Here is a 12417-nt window from a genome sequence, read left to right on the forward strand (position 1 = left end):
CGCTACGAGGACGGGGCTGCTACCGCGGCGAAGGCTCGGTTACGTCGGTAGGCGGTGGCATCCACGAAAGCGACGTCGTCCGCTTTGTCTCTGCGTTTGAGGAATGCGGTCGCCGGGGCTAGTCGTCTGCTTCGATTGTGTTCCGGATGCACATTTCGCGAAATGGGTGCCATCGTGATCAGGTCGTGGATATCGCGGAACCGCCGTAAGCTCCGGTGGATCCTGGGTGTTCCATGGGAAGTAGGCGAGCTCGTGCAAGATGTGGCGGTACGTCTTGCTCGTCGTCAATCGTATCATCTGCGCTCTCTCCTGAGCCTCAGCAATCTCTTCGAGCGTATTGTGCAGCCGGAGCTTGAGGAGTCGATAGGTCGGTGTGGTGATCGGGAGCCCGAGGGCCTGCTTCACTACCTTTCGGATTAGTGCCTTGAACTTTTCACGCTCCGATTGTTTCCACATGTGCATCGCTGCGACTTAGGTGAAGTGAAATAGGACGAACGCGTGTACGAGACCTAGCAGATTGTCTTCTTTGAGGCCGCTTGTGAACCGTTTGGATGTCTGATCCGCCCGCTTCGATTATCATTCCCAGTACTTCGATGGAGTCGACCCTGGGGATGGGGCTACCGTCTCTGTTGCGACCGGTGATGTTGCGATCGCTCGGGGGTTTCCATCTCTTAGGCTTTTTGCCTTGTCGTTTCGGAGAGTACAGCAACAGCTTCGAGTTAGCGGAGGAGCACTCTAGGCCCGTATGGTTACGACGGTTTCGACTGCTTTCTGCAGAGCAGATTCGATAAAGCTGTCCGACCCAGCGGTGCAGGTGATGATGATGCCGTCTGCGTGTACCGTATGGTCGAGGCCTTGTATCTTCGAGAGCTATCATTTGGGCCCTTGGAAAATTTCCAAGGGCCCAATTTCCGATGCCTTTCTGCCATCGACCCGGTTTTTCGTCACCAGCGCTCATCGATATGGCTGCGGAGCAGCGCTATGATCTGTGGATTTCCGCTCTTTTTGGATAGCCTATCTGACTCTCCGGTAACTCGCCCTTCCCGTGATCTCCGCCGTGAAGCTTGTCGCTTTACGGTACGGGATGGACTGCTCTATCGCCGCAAGTGCGCTTCAAATGGTCGGAAGTGGCAGTTCATCGTCACTCGCAGCCGTCGCGCAGATGTGTGCTCCGCTTTCCATGCAGACCCACATTGTGCCCACGCTGGCCTCTTCAAAACGTACACCAGGCTCCGCTTGCCCTTGCATTGGCGTGCGATGTACAGTTTTCTGCAGAAATACATCCGTCATGTTCAGAATGCCAGCGCCGCAAGTCTCCTGCTCGCCGTCGTTGTGGTGCCTTGGAGCCAATCCGGTACCCCTCTCGGCCATTCGAACGCGTCTGTGTAGGAGTTCATCTGTGTAAGTGTTTATACCACAGATACACTTTTGAAAAATTCTACCCTATCCTGTCTTCTCACCCCTCTTCCTTGCGGTTTTACATGGTTGAAACTAAGTTTTCCGCAATTGTAGAGTCGCGAAGGAGCCTCCATGCTTCGTTTTGCTGCTTACGCGCTTCCGTACACTCTTCATTACACCATCGAAGTCGCCTTTGGTAGCTACTCCTTTTGTTTGTTGGATATATTTGGATGTACAACCAATAACAAGAGCTGTAAAGTATGCAACAGCATCATCTATGTTTAGGGTGCAGATGTCATCCCGCGAAAAATATGAGAGTTCTGGGAAGAGCTGCCAGTCGGCTGATTCGACCTTCCACCGAGGAACCTGTGCTGAGCATTTATCCTATTTCGTTGTGTTCAATACTGTAGAGTAGCAGTCGCTGCCGTAGAGGTTTTTTGCGGTAGGAATTATACGAACAGTCCAGGAGCATTTCTGCCGTCGCCGTGAGATTGCGCATATAGTCCAAGGCTGAGGGTTGGCGGGGCGTTCTTCTCTAGTGGCTGCTGCTTACGGTGCGGCCGTGCAGTCGCTGTATCTTGCAGCCGTGCAGGCGCTGTATCTTGCAGCCGTGCAGGCGCACGCGGCCAAAGTGCGCGCCCGTGCGGGTCTCATCTTCAAAGCGATCAGCGACGTTTTCAGAGTGCCCGTAGTGCCGGTAGCTTCCTATACGATGTGCTTTCGACGTCTCTTTCGCGTTGAAGTGAGAGATGCGCAATGATCAATACAATCGCTGCTACCGCCGCGTTTCATCACTCCCGCAATTTGACAGCGAGTTTCCGCGCTCATCGAGCGAGTTGTGTTCGTATTTACCTGTGCGCGCGTGACACCGTGCCTGTTAATTTAGTTAAAATACGTTGGCAGGCTGCTTATTTTGCATCCGTGATTGAATGTGTAAGCGCGACTGAACAAGGACGTAGAAGAAACGGACACACAGAGACAGCGCTGTCTGTGTGTGTTTCTTTCTGCGTCCTCGTTCAGAAGCACTTACACATCATATCATTGTTAATTTGTTAGTCAGCGAATGTTTAGAAGTTTGTAAGGCCGATAACACTACCATCCTTGCTTCGTATATCTATCTGCTCATTTGCCTTCGCCATCGGTGCTTCTCCTTTCGGACTAAACTGCGATTTTTTAGCAACATTCCATTGAGGGTACGTCACTAGTGTTGAAGATGCTATGTTCAAATCTATGGAAGAGTATGTTCTGTAAGCAGTACTCTCAAATGATGGTTTCTTCTTATTAAGCAGAAAAAGGTTTCAATTAATCGGCCCCTCGTATCTAAGCGAGAGTCCCCCCAAGGTGCTGTGTGCGCTTAAATCTCTTACAAACAGATAGGCTTCAGGCAGTTTATCTATTAACGCCGGAAATTCTTGTTTATCGCACTGATAATTACGGGGTATGTAGCGGGAGCAGATGGTAACGAGTCTATTTAAAAGCAAACGTCCAACTGCAACTTCTTTATGTGCTGTTTGCAGTTCTAAGCACTGGCACACAATACCTTTATCCAGTACGATTACAACGCAGTAGTAATCGTCGACGCAGTAGCCTGGCGGAGAAACTAAGGTAACGGAGAAAAATAACGTACTGGCGGAGAATGTTTCTATGTTTAGCTTTTAATTAGGTTTCCTGTACACACAGAACCATCGGTCCTAATTCACGGAGGAGTTGTTCTACGTGATTGAGGTTTCGGAGGAGACCTTGGCCGTTCCATTGTGCTTTAGTGTGTAGATATTGAAAATAATACTGCGCTATGCGTATGAAACTAGAAGAGCGGGTTGGTTTAGGTTACAGAGACTTTTGGGGTCCTGTGACGCAGGGTTTCTCTTTTTTTGAACGGTCGACAGACTCTTGCCACTCGATAGGCGTGAGAGGCACCACTTGACTGGGAGTCCCGTCCATGGGCTCTTGCGGGGCGCTGGACACCGCCTCTAGCGAGCGGTGCGTTCGCCTTGAAGCCCTCAGCTTGACAGACGAGCCTTTGGAGCCCACTGTTGTGCCAATACCACCAGCCCGGATTCCGAATCTACAAGATGCAGAATTTATCCTGCGAACGCCCTTTGGACAAACCCGGGGCTGCGCCGAAAGGCAGAGCGCCCTAAACTCTCCCTTGAAAAGTTAAGATGCTGAGCCGTCAGGCAGCTGCGTCCTGAGGAGAAGCATCGGCAAGCGCCATGTCCAAACGTGCAACAAAGTGCTAGACAGCCCGGCGCCGTATTTCCTTTTGCCTGGAGTTCACCGCGCGCGGCAACATTGAACCGGGTGGCCAGCGCGGTCGCTGGTTGGACCTCTCGGACGACCGTCGAGTGCTGGCTTTGTATTGGGCCGTTTGAGTGAAAATCGTTTCTCGGGGCTTTATAAGCCCCGACGCCGCCGCCGGGAGAACCGGATCCACCGACCCACCGGGAGCCGAGTGCCGCTCTCGAGTGGAGTGAGATGTGTCACGCGTTGGAGTCTCAACGGACGTCGCCGAGGGGAACAGTCGCGTTTGCTGTTAGCTCTCGGCCCCCGTGCCGATCCGAACTTGTCCTGTATAATGACCTGTATATAGTGTATAAAATCCCTTTCGTTATTCTCACCGACGCCTGACTTGGAGTCTTGGCTACCAACGCTCTGTCACGAAACGGTTGACGAGCGCTACGGGACCACCTCAAAGTCGCAACACCACCAACCCGGAGGTTGATGTGCTCGCCTTAGTCTCCGAGCTGCCCTGGCTGCTATTAGTGCTAGTAGAGGTGTGTGCTGCGCTAGAGTTCAGGAAACGTAAGGCAGCCTTGGATGCGGGTGGCCGTGCATCGCACCCGTTGTGCGTGGCGCGGGCGGCCGCCAGGTGCCATTGTGGCGCTGCCCTCTAATTCACACCTTCGGCGAAGGTTGTGTTTTCTGCGAATGATCGCGAAATACGCTGACTTGTTTCTCTGAAAGATATGTTTTCTCTGACCTTCAGAGTCAATTTCCTTTTATTGCTTCCAGACTGTGCATGACCAAGAGCATGCAGGATGGCCACCATCACAGTTGATGCAATGGCACTCGGCCGCAGCATGCACTTTAATACTGCATTTCGCACAAGTAAATCGTTCTCGTAAACTCTGGGATGCATGGCCAAAGCTCTGAGACTTGAAATAGCGTCGCGGGTTTTTTGAATGAATGCTCGTGCTCTGAGCTTGATATATGCCGTCTCTAGTGTTTCTGGAAGCGTACTTGTGCCGGTCCTAATTATTACACGCTTTCCTGGCAGTTCCATGCTATTGCGTCTGATTTTGATCATTTGTACATTTATTACATTTTCATCCTTCCAGGAGTTAATCGCTCAAATTCGTCAAGTCATCCTCTGATTTACGGCTCTGACAGTATTCATGATACGGTATGCAGTAGCGTTGGTCGAAATATCCTCAAATGCCACAAGGTTGGTTAACTTGTCGTACTGCGCGCAGTCTCGTACCTTAAATAACAGATCCTCAGCCATCTTGGTGGCTTTATAGGCACCTCCAATGGTCTTTGTGAGACGCTTCTATAATACGAATCGAATAACACGAGGGAAATTCTGGCCTTCTTGTCAGCTCTCTCACTGTGGACAACGTGAAACTTCGGGAAAGTCTGTGTACTCTTCAGAAAAGAGTGAAACGTAGCATCGGTGCACCCCATTTTTGAGGGACGATCAGCTGAAAAGGCGTTGGAAGTTCGCATGAAATATTTAGTATATTTAGCGACGATGTAACGTCACCCACCACACAGCCCAACGAGGGGACCGGGCGCTGCCATGCCAACTGTACATTGTCGCTATAACTATGCCATCGTCGCAGATGTCACGTGGTAGTGACGGTTAAGAAGGCAAGAAAACTGATTAACGAAACGAGCGTTTTATTGGGCGAACTTGTGCCCTCAAAAGCAGGCTACACTCAAAGAACAACGGTAACGGCGAACACACTTGGCGATCGTCGAAAATCTGATCAGCGGATCAAGCACGTCGGCTTTTATAAGCAGTCGTCGAATGTTCCCGACTAATCGTTGCGACCCGCGTGCCTTCCACAAAGTTCTACACCATTCGCGTCAGGCGATGAAATCAGATAACACAAGGTTCGGCGACAACAGACAGCGGATAGAAGCATCGATAACTTTCCAGAAACTTCGGATACATGCAGGCGCGTCCGGCGCTGTGCGATAACATTTGTTAGGCGGCGAAACGTGGTCGCCCGATAAAGATAAGTACACGTGTCATTATAATCAATATTGGTTAAAGCACACGAGGTTAGCTCAGACTACACAGGATGGTGAAGGAAATGGGCAAGAGACGAGCATACAGGAGAGATTGTGGAAAGAGGATTGGAAAGTGAAACCTAAGACAATAGATAGGAAGAAGCACCCGACAGATTTCTCCCGCGTGGGTCAGTCTGGCTTTGGCGTCTACGCGAAGCAGAGGCAAAAGAGGTGTGTTGCCTCTGCCGAGGGACCATAAAGGTCCAAACACCCTGCATCGGCTCAACCCACAGAATCCCTTTTCCCTGGATACGGCTAAGCCCTGCACGGCTAGCCGCGGGGAGTCTTACCTTCCATGTGCACGGGTCCGCGGTGTCGCACCACACCAAACGCTTGCGTACGCAGACGTACCTTCGGGGACCACCTTGGCTGTAACGTCCGGTTCTATAGCTTGGCTAGGTACAATAGTAGTCGCTATGCGGTAAGCGTTGCGCTGTGTACATTACTGAAAGAATATTATTGTGATGTTTCCCATGCCTCCATCCAGTACGAATTGCGGGAAAATGGCTATATTTGCGTACAGTACCATGTGGGCATATGCCTTTAGTGAAAACGGAAGTTTTCGTGAGGAATTCTAGTTTATTCCTTTTAGTTTCAATAGGGCTACACAGAGTCGGTCACTGCTCAAGCTACTGCGCTTCCGAATTGTACTAAAAAGTCGCACTGTTACGGTTGTTGGCCTCTTGAATCAGTGTGTATACATTTGTTTGAACGACCTGTTTCCATCGGCTCTGTTCCGTAGTGAGAGGGAAGGAAACCACACACACACCACGCTGCGGTTCTACTAAACTACTCGCTTACCTGTTATGGCTCCGTTCCACTTCAGCGTGCAAAGCATTGTCGCACACGGCCACTATGCTGACAGAAATAGCATGTTTGACCGGAAGTTACACGTCCCGTCAGCAACAGCATACCAAGTTTCGCACGAAATGCGCTCAAAAAATTTTAAAGACAGGTTAAAAGTTGGAAAGATTAGACACTGCGTGATTCTTTAATAGTCTTACCTTGGAGGCATACATTTGAGATGTCTTGATGTAGCAAATGGACAACTAATTATGGAAATCAGGCTCATTTACTTTTTTAACCAAAAGAGCCATGCCATTGGCTCCAACAGAAGACTTGAAGCGCGCAATCCGATTATCTTTTAACAACTTCCGAAAATAAAAAACCCTGACGCTGCAATTTTTAACCACGAAGTGAATTCTCGTCGATTTCACACAAAAGCGAAACTCAGCTGGCGAAGAGTGCAACTGTGAGGCTCGTAATAGACGCGCTTTGGTGACGTGTTTGTGTTTCCTCAGGGGGCGAGCAGCAGGCGAGCTTCCCGATTAAGCCATAATCTCGGTCACTTCATGCTCGCCTGATGATGAGGCGCAAGCAGCAACGAAAGTGATGGGCGTCTGCTATGGACGTCACAGTTGCGCTCTTCATCTGTTCAGTTTCACTTTTCTGCGTGAAATTGGACGAAACTGATTGCGTGGTAAAAATTACCAGTGTCAACTTCTCGCATTTCGTGAAGCCATTGTGAGCGCTTTGGATGGCGCGCTTCAAGTCTTCCATTGGGATAAATTGCATGGCTAACTTGACTACATGGTTAGTATAATTTGCCCATTTGCTAATATATTCCTATACAGAGTCATTTTCAAACGTATGACTCTGTCAATCAAGAGGATGTAATTTCATGGTGTCGTCCTCCCTAGATTTAAAGAATTTATAGCATATGTCTTGAAAAACCCGGTATATGCATTAACCTTGTGTATTAATTTTCAAAATTGGAAACAAGGTATCGATATGACTCACTGTACACTAAACAAATACTTTATACTAAAGAATAACGGCAGTGTGGGTGAGTTGGTGGTTTTGCATAATATTTAAAATAGCGCTAAATACTTACATCGGACAATAGAATATAGCACGCTTGATGTAAGGCTTCAAAAAGCCATCGTGTTTTTCCCAATAAACTCAGTTGTAAGTCAGCGCCATCTGTGTCGCATCCTCTATTCTGTTGTCTTGTGTACGTTTTTAGCGCTGTTCTTAAACATAGTGAAATACTTTATTGTTCTGTAAATAAGCGTGCTCACTTAAAAATGCGGAAACGCTCGTCTTACGCCATTGAAGCTCTTTCAATTGAGTCCCCAACACTTTGGAATAATAAGTAACGCTGGCGCATTTATTCACAGTCCAATATTGTTTGTGGCCCACATTTATTGCATATTTGCATACACACCCTTAAACTCAATTTTGTAGAAAGCCAGTACATGTTATTCCTGCTGCACAGTACATTTCTTTCTCAAGCTTTTTTTTACATTTCTTCCAACGTGTGCAGTTTTCCGTATCTTTTGCTCACGCGCCTCGATACCGTACAAATTTCTGACACGTTCTGCCAATGAGCGCGGTAATTATTCGCCTGCTGATTTCCTCTATTTTCGACAAATACTGAGTGCGTACTTCTTTTCCGCTTCGGCAAGGCCCTGGGAAGGAATACAGTACGAGTGATTAAATGAATAATGCGTGAAATAATTATATGCTGAAGCTATTTGCTTCAGCATATTGTTTATAATTAAATATATAGCTTAATATAATAAATAAATATTAAGAGGGATACGCAAAGTTGATATACACAAAGCGGACCTAGAATTCTACGAGGGCAGAACGCAACCTATCCTCTGCGAACGTAGACCATTATAGAAATCGAGTGGTGCATAAACCAGGGTGCGCTCGCTGTCCTTTGCTTCGCATTTGCAGCCTCGGCCTCTTGGCACGAGCAGCCTCCACAGCGAGTGCTCGCTATCTAGCTTCCTTTTTGTAAGCCTACCGGTTTTTGACTCTTTCACGACCCACTCGTCGCCTCTGCGACCTTGTCAATAGCAACCCTTTCTGTTATGTCAAGCTTGTCTTGAATGTTCGATTAGGTTTTGTAAGCAGAGGTTGGACTCATGCAGTGCTGTTTCAACCGTACCACCGCCGATTTTACCTACCATAACTATAGCGACTTCATGTTCTACTTTGATATATATATATATATATATATATATATATATATATATATATATATATATATATATATATATTGTTAGACCCATCAACATTTAAGGAATGATTATGTTTTAGAAGTGTTCTCAAATGAGAAATTGGAGCTATTCATTGCCGAAACAAACCCTTAGCGTCCCAACAACCAGCGTCGAGCTCGGGTGCTCTGAATGTAATTTCCATCCGCGACTACCCGTGGCAGCAGCGGTAATATATAGCTATTATTCAATACCCTGGAGTAAGTGCCGTAATTAGTTTTCCGGTCATCAATCACCCCTTCAAAACCCTTATACGAAAAGAGCGAACGCTACTGTTGTCATAATAAATTCATTTGGAAAGGCATGGACGTTGCGCACTTGGGCGCCCATCTAATTCGCACCGCTTTTGTTGCCGCTGCTCAGGCTCATCTCGGTAGGTCACCCGAGGATACAGTCGTGATCCACGCACTTCTTGATGCTATGTCCGTAAGGTTAGATGTTTTCACAATATCGAAGCGCAGATCACACAACCTGCTTAGAGTCCCAGAGAAGATGAGCTGCAGTTACACTCTTCAGCAGCACTTTCTTTTGCTTTCTTTCAGTTTTTTTTGCAGATTTGCAGCGCCAATTTGTGGATGTATTTCTTGCACGCTTCTATGAGGTACCGTGACGATCGTTCTCTGCAATGGTGGGCTCGGAAAGGCACTTAGTACAGTAAATGACTGTTCGCTTTCGAAGAGGGCGAGTACCCGAGAGTCTGACTTACGCAATCGCCACTGTCATGTGAAGATCCAGTGACTGCGTCTGCTTGCTCGTTTACAAGGATGCTAAAATGACTTGGCAACCATTGAAATACGATGTGATGTCCTTTCTCAAGTGCCCGATGGTAAATTTCTCGTGATTCCACGACAAGTCGTCCGTAAAGTCAACGGCGTAACGCAGAGAGCAAACTGTGGAGGGCCAGCTTGGAATCGCAGAAGATGGACCATTTCTGGGGCATTTTCTGATTGCTCAATTCCTGCACGCAGAGCTGCAAGTTCGGGAGCCGTCGTTGATATCAAGTGGAATGTCCTGTATTTCATCAGTGTACATTTTGCTGCGATAAATACTGCAGCTGCTGAACTAGTGTGCATGGCCGACCCATTGGTGTAAACATGTAAGCCGTTACTGCGCACTTGATTTAGCAGCAATAATGCTCTCAGGTTCATTGCCGATGACGGTATTTGTGCCTTCTTCTTCATACCTGGAATGGTAAGGCATACTCGAGGTGAATGCAGAGCCCACGTTGGCAACGGAAGGCATGCTGTTTGGACGTGATTCGATAGTAGCGATGCTCCTGAGAAATTTCGTATATGGCTTATTTGTTGGCAGGCGAGGAGGACGGTGAAAGGGTGTCTTTCCGACACGTCAAATGTACACTCTTAGATGATCGACTGCAATGCACGTTGGTATTGGGTGGTCACGCGCTACGAGGATTGTGGCTGCTGTGAATGCACGTTTAGTAGGCAGGGTGAGGCATGTCCGTAGAACTTCGGTTTGTGTATAATCTGGAGTGTAGTAAGATCCATTTATTTTAGTGGTGTAATTTCAGTGTAAGTCAAACACAAGCCACCGAGAGAGGGCGGTGGGACAATCGGAAAGCTGTCCTCCCCATTGTGATGGTTGGGTTCGGGCATGAAATGGATGGTAGCTGGCCCATGCCGTCATCCAACTTATCCACGCTGGGGACGTTGTTGAAGAGAGATACTTGTTCTCAACGAGAACGAAGAATATCGGTTTTATTTACAGTATCTACCTGAGAAAGTTACAGTTCATCAGTGTAACATGACTGAAAGAGGAATGCACTCTGAGGAGCCGCCAACGGCTCCCTAAATACACCCTGTCCTCCCTAGATCCCTAGGTGAGGGAAAGCGGCCGCTCGACCAAACGGAGTGTCCAAAGTTGCCGTAGCCGACCCGCCTTCGCGGGGGAGGGCTTACACACTCACTTCCGTACAGGTTACAGTGACCACACCAAGGTGAGAGGGTTCTCGCAGACACGGTGCTACCCCGAGCAGGCGCCTCTTTATCCCAGAGTCGACGCCGCAGACAATGGTCGCCGCGTCTGTCCATTGACTGACGACTTATAAGCTGCGTGAGACGGCACTGCCAAACATCGCCCCGGAGCTCCCCTGCTCCAAACAGACCATGACGGTGTCGGCGTACACACTAGCAATACTTGCTCCGCCGACTGCGTCTCGCTATCTCGGCGGCATTCCGTTAAGGACGCGGCGCATTTTCCTCCGTAGAAAACGAGTCGCCGCCGCAGCCATGGCGGCACCTTTCCATCGGTCGCTTCCCCGAAGATCGCCAGCCCCCGCCGGTCGAACGCGACACCATGCGCTCCACCTCGTCATCAGAACCCTCGGACGCACCAAAGACGCCATCAAAACACCTTCAGCGTTGGGGCGTATAAACCCCGTATTCTAGATCGTTCCTGCACTGAACTATAGCAGCGCCGCCCTTCCATAAAAATGGTCAATGCCCTTCATGATGATCGACGGCAATTCTTGCGAAATGTGGTCTCTTTATCAATCGAAGGGAGCTGCTGTGTTCAGCTCGGTGGAGTGTAGGAATATCTTCGAGTCGAGGAGCGCTTGACAATACGGGGCTAAGTTTTAATGTAGTAAGCAACAGCTTAAAAAAATTACACCTGCCGTCGTTGCTTAGTGGCTATAGTATTGGGCTGATAAGCACGAGGTCGAGAGATCGAAACCAGGTCACGGCAGCCGCATTTAGATCGGGGGTGAAATGCGAGAACATCCGTATACTTAGATTTACGTGCACGTTAAAGAGCCCCAAGTGGTCCAAATTATTCCGCAGTCCCCTACTACGGCGAGCCTCACTTAAAATGAAAAAAGTCAGTTTCGCTCGAAAGGCGAAGCATCGATCACGATAGGGAATTAGTAGACAGCCTTAAGAAGTAAGGATAATAGTTTTATCGGCGGTATAAAGTTGGAAATATTCGCTTACTAACTAAATTGGCCAGCATGGTGCCAGCGCGCACAAGCAAACATGAAAACATCACACGCGATGAGTGCGAACACGCTCTCAAAAGACTGGCGTGAGCAAGTGCGGCAGTAGCAGCGAGCGAAGTGACCTTCGTGCTGCATGTTGCTTGAATGCAAGAGCGGCGAGGGCACAGTGCTCACAATGGTATGAGCCGTACGCAGATCCCTTTCAAGATACGGCGCGCGCGGCCGCGCTAAGTGCGCCTTTGTTGGCGGAGTCGAAGCTGCCCTCCTCCTCCCCGCGCTGCCTCCCCGCTTTCCTCTCTATCGCGCGCGAGACTGAGCCGCGATCGTCATATCCCCTTGCGCCCAGTCGCCGCGAAATCGCAGTTGCTGCCGGAGCACAACGCCGTCCCCCTCTGCTCCCTCCCATTCCCCAACGGCCTTTCGCACGACGGAAGACGGCGCGTTTGCCCTCTGCTTTCCTCCTTTGCCCGCGCCTGATTGAGCCGCAATCGAAGAATTCCCTCGCATGCTTTCACTCGCGCGTACAGTATACGACGTGAGGCCACGGTGTATTAATCCTTGCTCTTTATACGTACCATCACGCGATGGCGACGACAAAAATGCACCTGGAGTGTCCGTATTATTGTTATCGCAATAAAATTACAAACGAGCTCCACCCAAACAAACTCACTGCACTTGCCCTTCACCTCTGAAAGAGAG

Source organism: Dermacentor variabilis, chromosome 8, assembly GCF_050947875.1.
Source record: "Dermacentor variabilis isolate Ectoservices chromosome 8, ASM5094787v1, whole genome shotgun sequence".
NCBI classification, from domain to species: Eukaryota; Metazoa; Arthropoda; class Arachnida; order Ixodida; family Ixodidae; genus Dermacentor; species Dermacentor variabilis.